This window comes from Mobula hypostoma, chromosome 20, assembly GCF_963921235.1.
Source record: "Mobula hypostoma chromosome 20, sMobHyp1.1, whole genome shotgun sequence".
NCBI classification, from domain to species: domain Eukaryota; kingdom Metazoa; phylum Chordata; class Chondrichthyes; order Myliobatiformes; family Myliobatidae; genus Mobula; species Mobula hypostoma.
The window spans coordinates 7895109-7910477 of NC_086116.1; positions in this window are offsets into that span (position 1 = coordinate 7895109).

Genomic DNA, 15369 nt, shown 5'->3' on the forward strand with positions numbered 1-15369 from the left:
GTCTACAATCTTTGCCTCTTATTATTTTGTACGCTTGTATCAAGTCACATCTAATCCCCCTTCACCCCATGCCCATCAACTTCCCTCTGGTTCTCCTTTTTTATACAAAAGGGTGATTTATGATGACCAGCTAATCTCCTGCAATGATTTTGAGGGAACCTATGCAGTCACGGGGAAAATGCGCAAACTCCATACAGAGAGAATTCAAAGTCAGGATTCGGACCAGGACCCTGCGGCTGTGAGGATACAGTGCAAGAATGTGTACTGCTGTTCTGATATTGCAGTGTGGTGTGGTCCGACATCTTAGGAAGGCTTCACAGATCTCAAGGCATTAGGGAAGGAAGAACAAGGGAGATCTGATACTGTAGGGATCATGATCAATATCTACCTCCCACCACTACCACTGATATTATCTGGTAAAATTCTTGAGGCATGTGTCCATATTGGCTACTGATTTTCTTAACATTACAAGTTTGTACTTGTCATTGGCAGTAATTTCGGACTTATCAAAAGGTGCTATAGAAATGTCAGGTCTTTACTTGTCCTCGAAGCAAGCATGATGTTTCGACATTTGTTTTATGTTGCACCTGCAGATATCCTGTACTGAGAATATTAAGGAATAATATTGTGATGCAGTTATTATATATATAACAGCTGTCAGCTCAGATGCATAGTATTAAACAGGCTCCAGGAGAAATGAATATTTTTAAGTACGTAAATTGTCTGTGCAACAAAGATACTTGGCTTACCGTAGGCTCAAAGGAAATCAGAGGAAACAACACTGCAACATAATCATCTTGTCACATTCTTGTGAAGGTTACCAATTTACAGATAAATTAAACTTAAATTGTAAAGTCAGTTTTTTAATCATGGCAAGCTAGCTTCCTTCCCCAACTTTCTTGATGACCTTTAGCAGCTATGATTAGGTTAACTGTTTTAGCCAATTTCATTATCATGCCATCTCTATCTTGCAAAACAAAAAGACGGCCTAAAATGATGTCAATTAAAACTGCATTCTGTGTCAATCCAGCTTTTAATACATCACGCACATTATTAGATAATTCCTTTTGAGTTGGACGTTACACAGCTAGTCTTGGTCCTGGAGGCTATAGCATTACTTTGCAAACTGTCCTGGTGGCCAAGAAGGGATAAACCAGTTAGACATGTGCAATTTGGTCACAAGAATAATTGAAAAAGACCAAACAGTAAGAAGAACAACAGTGAATAGTGCAACACATGTGGTGTATGAGCTGTAAGCATTTAATGGAAGTACTGACATTGCCACTTGGGACTAGTTTCCCTTTAAGAGGCACCATTCCTTTTGATTAAACCTGAGATCTTTCTGTACATTCCACGTGAATATGGTGAAGGTTCATTATTTCAATTACTCCGAGGAGACTGTTTATAGGAAGGCTATTTAAGGTCACTGCTGATGGAAAAGCATTATATATAACACTGTATTTTATCTTAATCGTCCCCAAATGTAGTGTTTCACATTAGGTAGATTGTGACATTCATTTCCATATTACCTGTGTTAGAGATATCGCCATCTAGGAAGCCCATAAAGTGACATTTATTTCCAACAAAACAGCATTGATGATGTGCATTTCCAGGGTCCTTTTAATGTCTCCAGAAGCTTTGAATTAACATTAACAATAAAATATCGGCACAAAGCCACAACGGGAAGCTTTAAAAGTTTGGTCAAACAGGTGAAATGTCAGGAATATGGAATCAAAGCACAAAGTAACATAGAAACAGGCCAGTCAGCCTACCAAGTGCTCACTAACCTTCAAACATGAGTTCAACTAATCCCATGCTGATTCCATTTTATTCTCCCTACATTCCCCTCAATGAGGTGCAGGCAGAGACTTTTAAAGAGGGAACTGTTTTGAAGGAAAGAAACCCTAAATGCTTGCTTTGCAACTTGCACATAACATTAGGCATCAAAACATTTGGAAAGCACTGATAACTAACAATGACCAGTCTCAGTAAGACCATGGGACCGCATAGAAGATCTAAATATTCTTGCTCTTCTGATGATAGGTCACAGTCATTGTGACAGAGCCATAGTGAGGTCCATATTTTATATGCATTGGTTTCTTGCCAGTCTTTGTTATTGACTGTTTTCCATAAATTCTATTGTATGTCTTTATTTTCCTGTTGAAGCCTGCAAGAAAATGATTTTTAAAGTAGTATATGGGGATATATATACTTTAATAATAAATTTACTTTAAACCTTGATAGTAAAATTACGCTGAAGCAAAATTTACGTTCAGAATGCTGCTTCTGAACAGTTATATTCACTCTGTATCTGACCACAGACGGCAGATCTATTATTTTCTGTTCAATTGTACTGCCCCCTCCCTGCAAAAAAAATCACTTTCACAGAATAATGTTGCTGTTGTTCCATATTTGCATATTTTTCTAAGTTCCACAGAATTCAATGCCTCCATGTGGTGCAAAGCTTCACATGCAGATTGTGTTTATTGCTGAAAGAGCTGCCCTTTTAAATGCACCACATAGTGTTTTCTCATTGTACTCACACAGAAATGGGAAGAGGACTACATTTAAAAGTTAATGAACTGATGTGATATAGCCTTATTTTTTCTCTCTCTCTCTCAAGTGGACTTTAACAGTAGGAGATGGCACTAAAAAGCCCAAGGGGTATTTGTCAGACATACTGACTCAAATTAATTAAGTTGCTGACAACACCGTTTAGATTCTTAAAGGCAATATCATTATCTCATCTTCAGCCTTTCTGTCAAGTACTTGCCTGTGTTATTTAGGGGTCATTCAATATTCGACAGATGGTATTCAAAGACAGTGAATGAAAGTAGGAGGGACAGATTCTGTGATCTATTTTCATATTGAATTCTAACTGATGTATATTTACTTGTCTAAACTACCAGCCATTGTACATCTAAATGTACATTCACATATTCTAACTACTGTCCATTTGCATATATAGCTCATGAATCTAATGTACATTTAATTGTAGATTCATAATATATAGTTTATGAAACCAGAGCATAGTTCCATGAAATAGCATGTGTGCATAGATTCATAGAGTCATAGACCACTACAGCACAGTAAAAGGCTTTTCGGTCCATCTAGTTTGTGCCAGCCTGGTTTGCATAGTTCCATCTACCAGACATATCCCTTCCATCCATGTACCTATCCAAACCTCTTAAATATTACAATTGAACCTGCATTTACCACTTAATCTGGGAGTTGTTCCACATTTACACCACCTCTGAGTGAAGAACTTCCCCCTTAGATTACCCTTGAATATTTCACCTTTGCACTAAACCTAAGATCACTAGTTCTATTCTCACCAGACCTGCGGAGAAAAAGCCTGCATACATCATCCTATCAATACCCCTCATAGTTTTGCATATCTCTACAAGATCTCCGCTCATTCTCCTGAGCTCTGGGGATCAAAGTCCTAACCCATTCAACCTTTCTCTGTAACTCAGGTCCTCAAGTCCCAGCAGCACCCTTGCAAACTTCCTTTGCACTCTTTCAAGCTTATTGGTACCTTTCCTGTAGGTAGGTGACCAGAACTACACACAATACTCCAAATTTGGCCTCACCAATGTCTTATACAACTTCAAAATAACATACCAAGTCCTGTACTTAATGCGCCACACACAAAAATAAGGCAGGGGCAAGCGGAATGGACATTGTTGGAGAGGGACAGTGTTAGAGGTATGAAGGTCAATGTGTCAAAAGCTCTCTTTACAACCCCATCTACCTGTGATGGAGTGTTCTAGTGTGTAAAGATTTTTTGATAGTCCGGGTACTGAACTGGGGTCAGGCGGGTAGAATTAGCCTTTTGGACATGGAGTCATTGAGCTATGGCATGGAAACGTGCTCTTTCAATTAACTGATCCATGCCAACCAAGAGTCAGAAGGGGAGAGAAGATTTTTTGGATATGGTTGTGTTATGGACAGGGATGCTGATAGTGCATCCAAGATCAGGACAAATCCAGGTTGAAATGTTTTTATGATGATGAAGATTTGGAAGGGGAGAATTTTAAGACCATAATATATAGGAGCAGAATTAAACCATTTGCTCCATTGAGTCTGTTCTGCCGTTCAGTCATGGCTGCATATTTTTTCTCTTTCTTTCATCCCATTTTTCACCTTCTTCCTATTAGCCTTAACAACACCCTTAACAATCAATAACCTATCAATCTCTGCCTTAAGTAAACTCAGTAATGTGCTATCTAAAAGACATCCTGAATTAGTTTCATCCCTCTGTTTTCCTCACAAGTAAGAGTAAACTCTTTACAAACAATTACAGAGAAGTTTATATCACAACGACAATCTACTTGATCCTCTAGGATTTTATGCTCCACATCCCACCTTCATGACTTTGAAAATAGGGATGTTTGCTGATGTTGGTACAATATTCAATTTCATTAAGTACTCCACTGTAAGTGAAGCAGCCCATGTCTGTATATAGCAAGAGCTAGACAATGGTCAGGTATGGACCAATAAGTGGCAAGTAACTTCCACAGAAGTATCAGGGAATGGCCTTCTTGCAACAAGAGAGAATTTAACTACAACCATCAGGCTCCCGAAGCAGCATGGATAACTCCTCTCATCACAACACTGAACTGATTCCACAACCTACAGTCTCACTTTCACGGTCTCGACAACTCAGTGTCACTTTCTGATCTTTTTTTATTTATTATTTGCACGATTGGATGTTTGTCAGACTCTGTTAAGTGCAGTTTTTCATAAATTCTACTGTATTTCTTTTTTTACTATGAATGCCTGCAAGAAAATGAGTCTCAAAATGAATGCTGTGTAACACCAAAACTTTAAGTAAAAGGAAAAGACAGGCGTCCAAAATATGAGTCTAACTTAGTTTTACTTTAAGCAAGGCATGCATGTATCACATATACAAATCACATACTTTTACATATAACCTGTCGTGAAAAGGTTGTTGAAAAGCACAAGTCAGGAAATGGATACAAGAAAATTTCCAAGTCATTGAATATTCCTTGGAGTACAGCTAAGTCAATCATCAAGAAATGGGAAGAATATGGCAGAGCGGTAAATCTGCCGAGAGCAGGCCGTCCTCAAAAACGGAGTGACCGTGCAAGGTAGGGACTAGTGAGGGAGGCCACCAAGAGACCTATGAAAACTCTGGAGGAGTTGCAAGCTTTGTTGGCTGAGATGAGAGAGACTGCGCATACAGCAATTGTTGCCCGGGTGCTTCATCAGTCACAGCTTCATGGGAAAGGGGCAAAGAGAACTCCACTGTTGAAAAAAACTCACATGAAATCTTGACTAGAATTTGCCAGAAGGCATGTGGGAGACTCTGAAGTCAGCTGGAATGTTTTATGGTCCGTTGAAACCAAAACTGAGTTTCTTGGCCATCAGACTAAATGCTATGTTTGGCATAAACCAAACAGCGCACATCATCAAAAACACACCATCCCTACTGTGATACATGGTGGTGACTGCATCATGCTGTGGGAATGCTTCAATGCAGCAGGCCCTGGGAGGCTTGTGAAGGTACAGGGTAAAATGAATGCAGCAAAATACAGGGAAATCCTGGAGGAAAATCTGATGCTGTCTGCATCAGGAAGACAATGTCTCCAAGCATAAAGCCAAAGCTACACAGGAATGGCTTAAAAACAACAATGCTAATATCTTGGAGTGGTCAAGTGAGAGTCCAGACCTCAATCCAACTGAGAATTTGTGGCTGGACTTGAAAGGGCCTGTTAACTCATGATCCCCATGCAATCTGACAGAGCTTGAGCAGATTTGTATAGAAGAATGGGGAAAAATTGCAGCGTCCAGGTATGTAAAACTGATAGAAACCTATCCACACAGACTCAAGGCTGTAATTGCTGCTAAAGGTGCATCTATTAAATACTGACTTGAAGGGGGTGAGTAATTATGCAGTCAATTATTTTGTGTTTAATAATTGTAATAAATTTAGACCAATTTGTAGAAATTAGTTTTCACTTTGACATGAAAGACTCTTTTCTGTTGATCAGTGTCAAAAAAGCCAAAGTAAATCCATTGTTATTCAATGTTGTAAAACAATAAAGCACAAAAACTTCCAAGGGAAGTGAATACTTTTTATAGGCCTGTATATCTGAAATGAGTGTGGGGTTGTTGAGGGGGGTTTGTCACCATGGACTAGAAACTCAACTGGTCCACTCACACATATATTGTGGCTAATAGAGCAGATTCGAGGCAAGTGAATCATTTCCTGCCTTTCCGCCATCGATAGGGAGTCATAGTCAAGTCGAGTTCAATTTACTGTCCTGTCCACATGGACGGGGAGGCACACGGACAACGCTAAACTTGCAGTAGCAGCACAGGAAGATGCATGAATTCTGTACAGCACAGTACAGGCCCTTTGGCCCACGATGCTGTGCTGACTTTCCAACCAACTATAAAATCAATCTAACCCATCTCTTCTACATAGCCTACCATTTTTGTGTTATACAGTAATCGGCTCATAGTGCCGTAGAGCAATACAGCAAGGATTTAGGCCCTTCAGCCCAACAAGACCATGCTGACCATGTTACCCACGAAGCTAGTCCCAATTTCCTCTGATTGGCCCATAATCCTTTAAGTCCCAGCACTCAATGTACCCATCCAAGAACTTCTGGCAATATACTGTTGCTCTCGCTTCAGTCACTGCCTCCATGTTTGCCAAAACAGCAGCATACGGAGCTTGAAGTTCTGTGTCCTTCCTAGATTAACTGCTGGCATGGGAGTTGAAGCTCTAAACTGCCCTCTCCCCTCCACTCACTGTAGAGCAGCACTAGGCTGCTGGGAGAGTAAGGGGAATGAGGACGGCGGTGGCAAATGGTGCACTCCCATGGGATTGGAGTCTCCTCGATGTCATCATTGATCCCAAGCCACTGGAGCCCATGAACACAGCTTCTTGCACTGAGAATCAGCATCAGGCTTATTGTTACTGACCTGAAATGTGTTGTTTTGTGGCAGTAGCACAGTGCAACACAAAAATTATTGTCACAATGATAAATAAATAGTAAGCAATAAGCAAACAAATTGAAAACAGATTAATTAAAAAATTAGTGCAAAATCGGACTATCGAGGGAATCTTCATGGGTTCATGGACTGCTCAGAAATCTGATGGCGGATGGGAAGAAGCTGTTCCTAAAACATTGAGTGTGGGTTGTTAAGCTCCTGTACATCCTCCCTGGTGGTAGGAATGTGAAGAGGGCATATCCCGAAAGGTGACGGTCCTTAATGATGGATGTCGGTTTCATCATGCATAATTCTGAGATAACAACATAAAAGACAGGAATCATCGACATGAGAAAGTCTGCAGATGCTGGAAATCCAGGGCAACACACACACAAAATACTGGAAGAACTCAGCAGGTCAGGCAGCGTCTATTGAAATAAATAAACAGTCAATGTTTCAGGCTGCGACCCTTCTTCAGAAGCAGATGTAGGCCAATTGGCTCCTTAAGCCTCCTCTGACATTCAATATGATCATTAACGATCTTTTACAAGAGTATTATTCCCCCGCACTATCTCAAAGCACATAGCATCTAAGAATTTACTGATCCATACTTTGATTTTACTCAGTGATTGAGCCTCTACAGCACCCTTTAGACAGTTAAATTCTATCCCATTTCGATTCTGAATGGCCGAACCCTGATTTTGAGACAGTGACTCCTGTCTAGACATGTCAACTGCATATCTAGCCCACCACGTCTGGGAGAATTTTGTTTGCTTTGAGAGATCACCTGCTGTGGCCCTAAGTGTGATGTCTGTGGATGACACTACAGCCCAGATAAGTATCAGCAGCTGAGTCTATGGCAAACATCCATCTTGTTTACTCATTCAGGTGATGAGCACTTTGCAGGCCGAACTGGCGTTCAATTGCCCAACCTTAACCGACCTTGAGAAGGTGGTGATGGTTATGTTTTGTAACTCCAAAACAAGAAGCAAACTGGAAGAGCAAAAAGGGAGTCTGGAATGTGAGCCTCACTTTGTTTTCACTTTAAGCGAGGTACGTATGTACGACATGGTGATGTAATGATGTATGCCATTTATGTACTATTATATGCGACACATAATGAATTATTTAAACATTATATTTGCAATAATACTCAAATATCACTGAAATATTAAATATATAGCACTCCTCCTGCTTAGCTATAAACTTAAACTCACTATACGTAGATATGCAACTCAACTCAAATTTGTAATGTATAGCTCTCTAGTTATATATTATATATACAATGTACTATACAATACAACTACTAAGTGATGCTTGGTTTAAAGACTCCACACTTGTTTTGTAGTGCTGAGTCCATAATCTTCGCATCTTTTTATCACTACCTTGAAATTTTGGAGAGGTACCTTGTCATCCTTACTGGTATCATCCAGGTAACACTGATGACAATGATGTCATCCAGGTAACACTGAGTGCCTGGGCAGCCTTGCGTCACCTGGTTCATGGCTCTCTGCCAGAGCGCAGGTACAAACGCTACTCCAAAAATAAGCCTATTATAGCGATACAATCACAAACAGGAGAAAATCTGCAGGCGTTGGAAATCCAGCCAACACACACAAAATGCTGGAGGCACTCAGTAGGCCAGGGAGCATCTATGGAAAAGGGTACAATTGATTTTTGGGCTGAGACCCTTTAGCAGGACTGGAGAAAAAAAGATGTGGATTTGAGTCAAGAGGGAGGGTGAAGGGAGGGAGAAACGCAAGGTGATAGGTGAAACTGGGAGGGGGAAGGGTGAAATAAAAATCTGGAAAGTTAATTGGTGAAAGAGCTACTAGGTTGGAGAAGAAGGAACGCAGTTGGAGAGGACAGATGGCCATGGAAGAAAGAAAGGGGGGAGGAGCACCTGAGGGAGGTGATGGGTGGGCAAGGAGATAAGGTGAGAGAGGAAAAAGGGGATGGGAATGGTGAAGGAGAGGAGGGATACCATTACCAGAAATTTGAGAAATTCATGTTCATGCTATCAAGTTGGAGGCTACCCAGATGGAATATAAGATGTTGTTCGTCCAACATGAGTGTGGCCTTATCGCAGCAGTAGAGGAGGCCATGGATATTTAAATAGAGTAGAGGAGGCCACTCATTTTGATTCCACTTCCCATTCCCATTCAGATATGTCTTTCCAAGGGCTCCCACAACTTTTGACTCTATACCTCATCTTGTTTTCTCCAGTCCTGCTGAAGGGTCTCGGCCCAAAACAGCAGCTTTACTCTTTTCCATTGATTCTGCTTGGCCAGCTGATGTCCTCCAGCATTGTGTGTATGTTGCTATTATAGTGATAAAGCCATTCCTGAGTGTTTATGTTAAAAAGAACCTATTTTGGACTCTTCTTCCATCTTTATATGTAGGTAGACCTCAGCAAAGTCCACTTTACTGAAGTGTTTCCCTCCAGAAAGGTTTGCAAAAATATTCTCTATCTAGGACAGTGGGTATTGATCTACTTTCAGTACTGGATTAATAGTGACCTTAAGATCACCACAGATCCTTACAGACCCATTCTTCTTAGCTACTGGGACCAATGGTGTTGCCTATGGACTCCAATCAACCTTGGAAAGAACTCCTTCAGCCTAGATCAGCGGCTATTTCATGGTGGATAAGAAACCAGATGGACTTTGCAAAACTTGGGTGAGGCACATTCATTTAACACCATTTTACCGTTGATATGTTTCTTAATTCGTTTTCAGTTGACGCCATTGCCAGGGATGTGGCATGCAAATGCTGGATGGATACTCAATCAAGTTGTAGCTGCCTCAGCCGATCACGTCCCCATAATGCTGGCCCTCCTGTGTTTACCACATACAAGCCTAATGTGGCTTGTTGGTTTCTCTATTTCACTGTTACGAATGTGATTCCCATAGGAGCTATCTTTCCTCCGGTATAAGTTGCTTGTTGGATATCTGTAGGCTTCATTTCAGTATCTTTGAAATACAGTTCAAATCCATTTTGTGGAATGACTGAAACAGCTGAGCCAGTATCCAATTCCATTTTAATTAATTTGCTGTTCACTTTTGTTGTAAGCTACATTGCTCATCTATTATTAGTTTTCACATTGTAGATCTCAGGGCTACTCAGTTTTGTGTCCATCTCATCATTATCAGATTTTTCATCAACAGCACGTAGATTAGTGCTCTTCCCTGCACAATCTGATTATTTTTTGTCAGCCCAACATGCTCTTTGTACATGTCCTACTTTGTTGTATTTTTTGCTAGTTTCATCTTTATGTCTACGTTGTTCTGGTGACCTTCGTCTGGTCAGGGAGAGCGAGGAGGTGATAGAGAGGAGTGGAAGGCAGGTGGTCACGCCGGGGCCACGGGAGGCAGACAAGTGGGTCACGGTTAGGAGGGGGAAGGGGAAAAGGCAGGTGATGGGGAGTACCCCGGCGGCTGTGCCCCTTAACAACAGGTACTCCTGTTTGAGTACTGTTGGAGGGGACAGCTTACCCAGGGGAAGCGACAGTGGCCCTGCCTCCGGCACAGAGTCTGGCCCTGTAGCTCAGAAGGGTAGGGCAAGGAAGAGGAGGGCAGTTGTGATAGGGGACTCGATAGTAAGGGGGTCAGATAGGCGATTCTGTGGACGCAGTCCAGAGACTCGGATGGTAGTTTGCCTCCCTGGTGCCAGGGTCCGGGATATTTCTGATCGTGTCCAAGATATCCTGAAGTGGGAGGGTGAAGAGCCAGAGGTCCTGGTACATATAGGTACCAATGACATAGGTAGGAAAAGGGATGAGGTCCTGACAGAAGAATATAGGGAGCTAGGAAGGGAGTTGAGAAAAAGGACCGCAAAGGTAGTAATCTCGGGATTACTGCCTGTGCCACGCGACAGTGAGAGTAGGAATGCGATGAGGTGGAGGATAAATGCGTGGCTGAGGGATTGGAGCAGGGGGCAGGGATTCAAGTTTTTGGATCATTGGGACCTCTTTTGGCGCAGGTGTGACCTGTACAAAAAGGACGGGTTACACTTAAATCCTAGGGGGACCAATATCCTGGCAGGGAGATTAGCGGGGGCTACTGAGGTGACTTTAAACTAGACTGGTTGGGGGGTGGGAATCAAATTAAAGAGGCTAGGTGTGAGGAGGTTAGTTCACAACAGAGGGATGGGAACCAGTGCAGAGAGACAGAGGGGTGTAAAGTGAGCGTAGAAGCAAAAAGTACAAAGGGGAAAAGTAAAAGTGGCAGGCCGACAAATCCAGGGCAAGCATTAAAAAGGGCTAAGAGAGTTGTAAAAGAGCGCCTGAAGGCTTTATGTGTCAATGCAAGGAGCATTCGTAATAAGGTGGATGAATTGAAAGTGCAGATTGTTATTAATGATTATGATATAGTTGGGATCACAGAGACATGGCTCCAGGGTGACCAGGGATGGGAGCTCAACATTCAGGGATATTCAATATTCAGGAGGGATAGACATGAAGGAAGGGGAGGTGGGGTGGCGTTGCTGGTTAAAAAAGAGATTAACGCAATAGAAAGGAAGGACATAAGCCGGGAAGATGTGGAATCGATATGGGTAGAGCTGCGTAACACTAAGGGGCAGAAGACGCTGGTGGGAGTTGTGTACAGGCCACCTAACAGTAGTAGTGAGGTCGGAGATGGTATTAAACAGGAAATTAGAAATGTGTGCAATAAAGGAACAGCAGTTATAATGGGTGACTTCAATCTACATGTAGACTGGGTGAACCAAATTGGTAAAGGTGCTGAGGAAGAGGATTTCTTGGAATGTATGCGGGATGGTTTTTTGAACCAACATGTCGAGGAACCGACTAGAGAGCAGGCTATTCTGGACTGGGTTTTGAGCAATGAGGAAGGGTTAATTAGCGATCTTGTCGTGAGAGGCCCCTTGGGTAAGAGTGACCATAATATGGTGGAATTCCTCATTAACATGGAGAGTGACGTAGTTAATTCAGAAACAAAGGTTCTGAACTTAAAGAGGGGTAACTTTGAAGGTATGAGTCGTGAATTAGCTAAGATAGACTGGCAAATGACACTTAAAGGATTGACGGTGGATATGCAATGGCAGGCATTTAAAGGTTGCATGGATGAACTACAACAATTGTTCATCCCAGTTTGGCAAAAGAATAAATCAAGGAAGGTAGTGCACCTGTGGCTGACAAGAGAAATTAGGGATAGTATCAATTCCAAAGAAGTAGCATACAAATTAGCCAGAGAAAGTGGCTCACCTGAGGACTGGGAGAAATTCAGAGTTCAGCAGAGGAGGACAAAGGGCTTAATTAGGAAGGGGAAAAAAGATTATGAGAGAAAACTGGCAGAGAACATAAAAACGGACTGTAAAAGCTTTTATAGATATGTAAAAAGGAAAAGACTGATAAAGACAAATGTAGGTCCCCTGCAAACAGAAACAGGTGAATTGATTATGGGGAACAAGGACATGGCAGACCAATTGAATAATTACTTTGGTTCTGTCTTCACTAAGGAGGACATAAATAATCTTCCAGAAATAGTAAGGGACAGAGGGTCCAGTGAGATGGAGGAACTGAGCGAAATACATGTTAGTAGGGAAGTGGTGTTAGGTAAATTGAAGGGATTGAAGGCAGATAAATCCCCAGGGCCAGATGGTCTGCATCCCAGAGTGCTTAAGGAAGTAGCCCAAGAAATAGTGGATGCATTAGTGATAATTTTTCAAAACTCGTTAGATTCTGGACTAGTTCCTGAGGATTGGAGGGTGGCTAATGTAACCCCACTTTTTAAAAAAGGAGGGAGAGAGAAACCAGGGAATTATAGGCCGGTTAGCCTAACGTCGGTGGTGGGGAAACTGCTGGAGTCAGTTATCAAGGATGTGATAACAGCACATTTGGAAAGCCGTGAAATGATCGGACAAAGTCAGCATGGATTTGTGAAAGGAAAATCATGTCTGACGAATCTCATAGAATTTTTTGAGGATGTAACTAGTAGAGTGGATAGGGGAGAACCAGTGGATGTGGTATATTTGGATTTTCAAAAGGCTTTTGACAAGGTCCCACACAGGAGATTAGTGTGCAAACTTAAAGCGCACGGTATTGGGGGTAAGGTATTTGTGTGGGTGGAGAATTGGTTAGCAGACAGGAAGCAAAGAGTGGGAATAAACGGGACCTTTTCAGAATGGCAGGCGGTGACTAGTGGGGTACCGCAAGGCTCAGTGCTGGGACCCCAGTTGTTTACAATATATATTAATGACTTGGATGAGGGAATTAAATGCAGCATCTCCAAGTCTGCGGATGACACGAAGCTGGGTGGCAGTGTTAGCAGTGAGGAGGATGCTAAGAGGATGCAGGGTGACTTGGATAGGTTGGGTGAGTGGGCAAACTCATGGCAGATGCAATTTAATGTGGATAAATGTGAAGTTATCCACTTTGGTGGCAAAAATAGGAAAACAGATTATTATCTGAATGGTGGCCGATTAGGAAAAGCGGAGGTGCAACGAGACCTGGGTGTCATTATACACCAGTCATTGAAAGTGGGCATGCAGGTACAGCAGGCGGTGAAAAAGGCGAACGGTATGCTGGCATTTATAGCGAGAGGATTCGAGTACAGGAGCAGGGAGGTACTACTGCAGTTGTACAAGGCCTTGGTGAGACCACACCTGGAGTATTGTGTGCAGTTTTGGTCCCCTAATCTGAGGAAAGACATCTTTGCCATAGAGGGAGTACAAAGAAGGTTCACCAGATTGATTCCTGGGATGGCAGGTCTTTCATATGAAGAAAGACTGGATGAACTGGGCTTGTACTCGTTGGAATTTAGAAGATTGAGGGGGGATCTGATTGAAACGTATAAGATCCTAAAGGGATTGGACAGGCTAGATGCGGGAAGATTGTTCCCGATGTTGGGGAGGTCCAGAACGAGGGGTCACAGTTTGAGGATAGAGGGGAAGCCTTTTAGGACCGAGATTAGGAAAAACTTCTTCACACAGAGAGTGGTGAATCTGTGGAATTCTCTGCCACAGCAAACTGTTGAGGCCAGTTCATTAGCTATGTTTAAAAGGAAGTTAGATATGGCCCTTGTGGCTACAGGGGTCAGGGGGTATGGAGGGAAGGCTGGGTTCTGAGTTGGATGATCAGCCATGATCATAATAAATGGCGGTGCAGGCTCGAAGGGCCGAATGGCCTACTCCTGCACCTATTTTCTATGTTTCTATGTTTCTATGTATGTACATCCTTACCACAGTGGTAACACAATTTGATCAGCTGGGGAGGCCTCCATCCAGACATTGCAATTTTGTTCGTGCTCACTTTTTTACCTGGCTGCAACTCAGTTGTGTCTCTATCTGCTGTTTCCATTTATACAGCCATTTCAACTGCACTTTTAAATGTAAGTTGTGCTTCAGTTAGGAGCCAATTTTGAACATTTTCTTGTAAGATTTCACAAACTAAACAATCTCTCAGTGTATCATTAAGCCCATCACTGAACTCTCAATGCTCAGACAATCTCTTCAATTCAGCCACATATGCTGAAATTGACTCACCTTCCTTTTGATTCTGCTTATGAAAACTAAAAGGTTCTACAATGAACAATGCCTTCATAAGACCATAAGACCATAAGACAAAGGAGCAGAAGTAGGCCATTCGGCCCATCGAGTCTGCTCCGCCATTTTATCATGAGCTGATCCATTTTATCCTATTTAGTCCCACTGCCCCGCCTTCTCACCATAACCTTTGATGCCCTGGCTACTCAGATACCTATCATTCTCTGCCTTAAATACACCCAATGACTTGGCCTCCACTGCTGCTCGTGGCAACAAATTCCATAGATTCACCACCCTCTGACGAAAAATACGTCTTCGCATTTCTGTTCTGAAAGGGCGTCCTTCAATCCTGAAGTCATGCCTTCTCGTACTAGACTCCCCCATCATGGGAAACAACTTTGCCACATCCACTCTGTCCATGCCTTTTAACATTCGAAATGTTTCTATGAGGTCTCCCCTCATTCTTCTAAACTCCAAGGAATACAGTCCAAGAGCGGACAAACGTTCCTCATATGTTAACCCTCTCATTCCCGGAATCATTCTAGTGAATCTTCTCTGTACCCTCTCCAACGTCAGCACATCCTTTCTTAAATAAGGAGACCAAAACTGCCCACAGTAGTCCAAGTGAGGTCTCACCAGCGCCTTATAGAGCCTCAACATCACATCCCTGCTCCTATACTCTATTCCTCTAGAAATGAATGCCAACATTGCATTCGCCTTCTTCACTACTGACTCAACCTGGAGGTTAACTTTAAGGGAATCCTGTACAAGGACTCCCAAGTCCCGTTGCATCTCAGAACTTTGAATTCTTTCCCCATTTAAATAATAGTCTGCCCGGTTATTTCTTCTGCCGAAGTGCATAACCATACACTTTCCAACATTGTACTTCATTTGCCACTT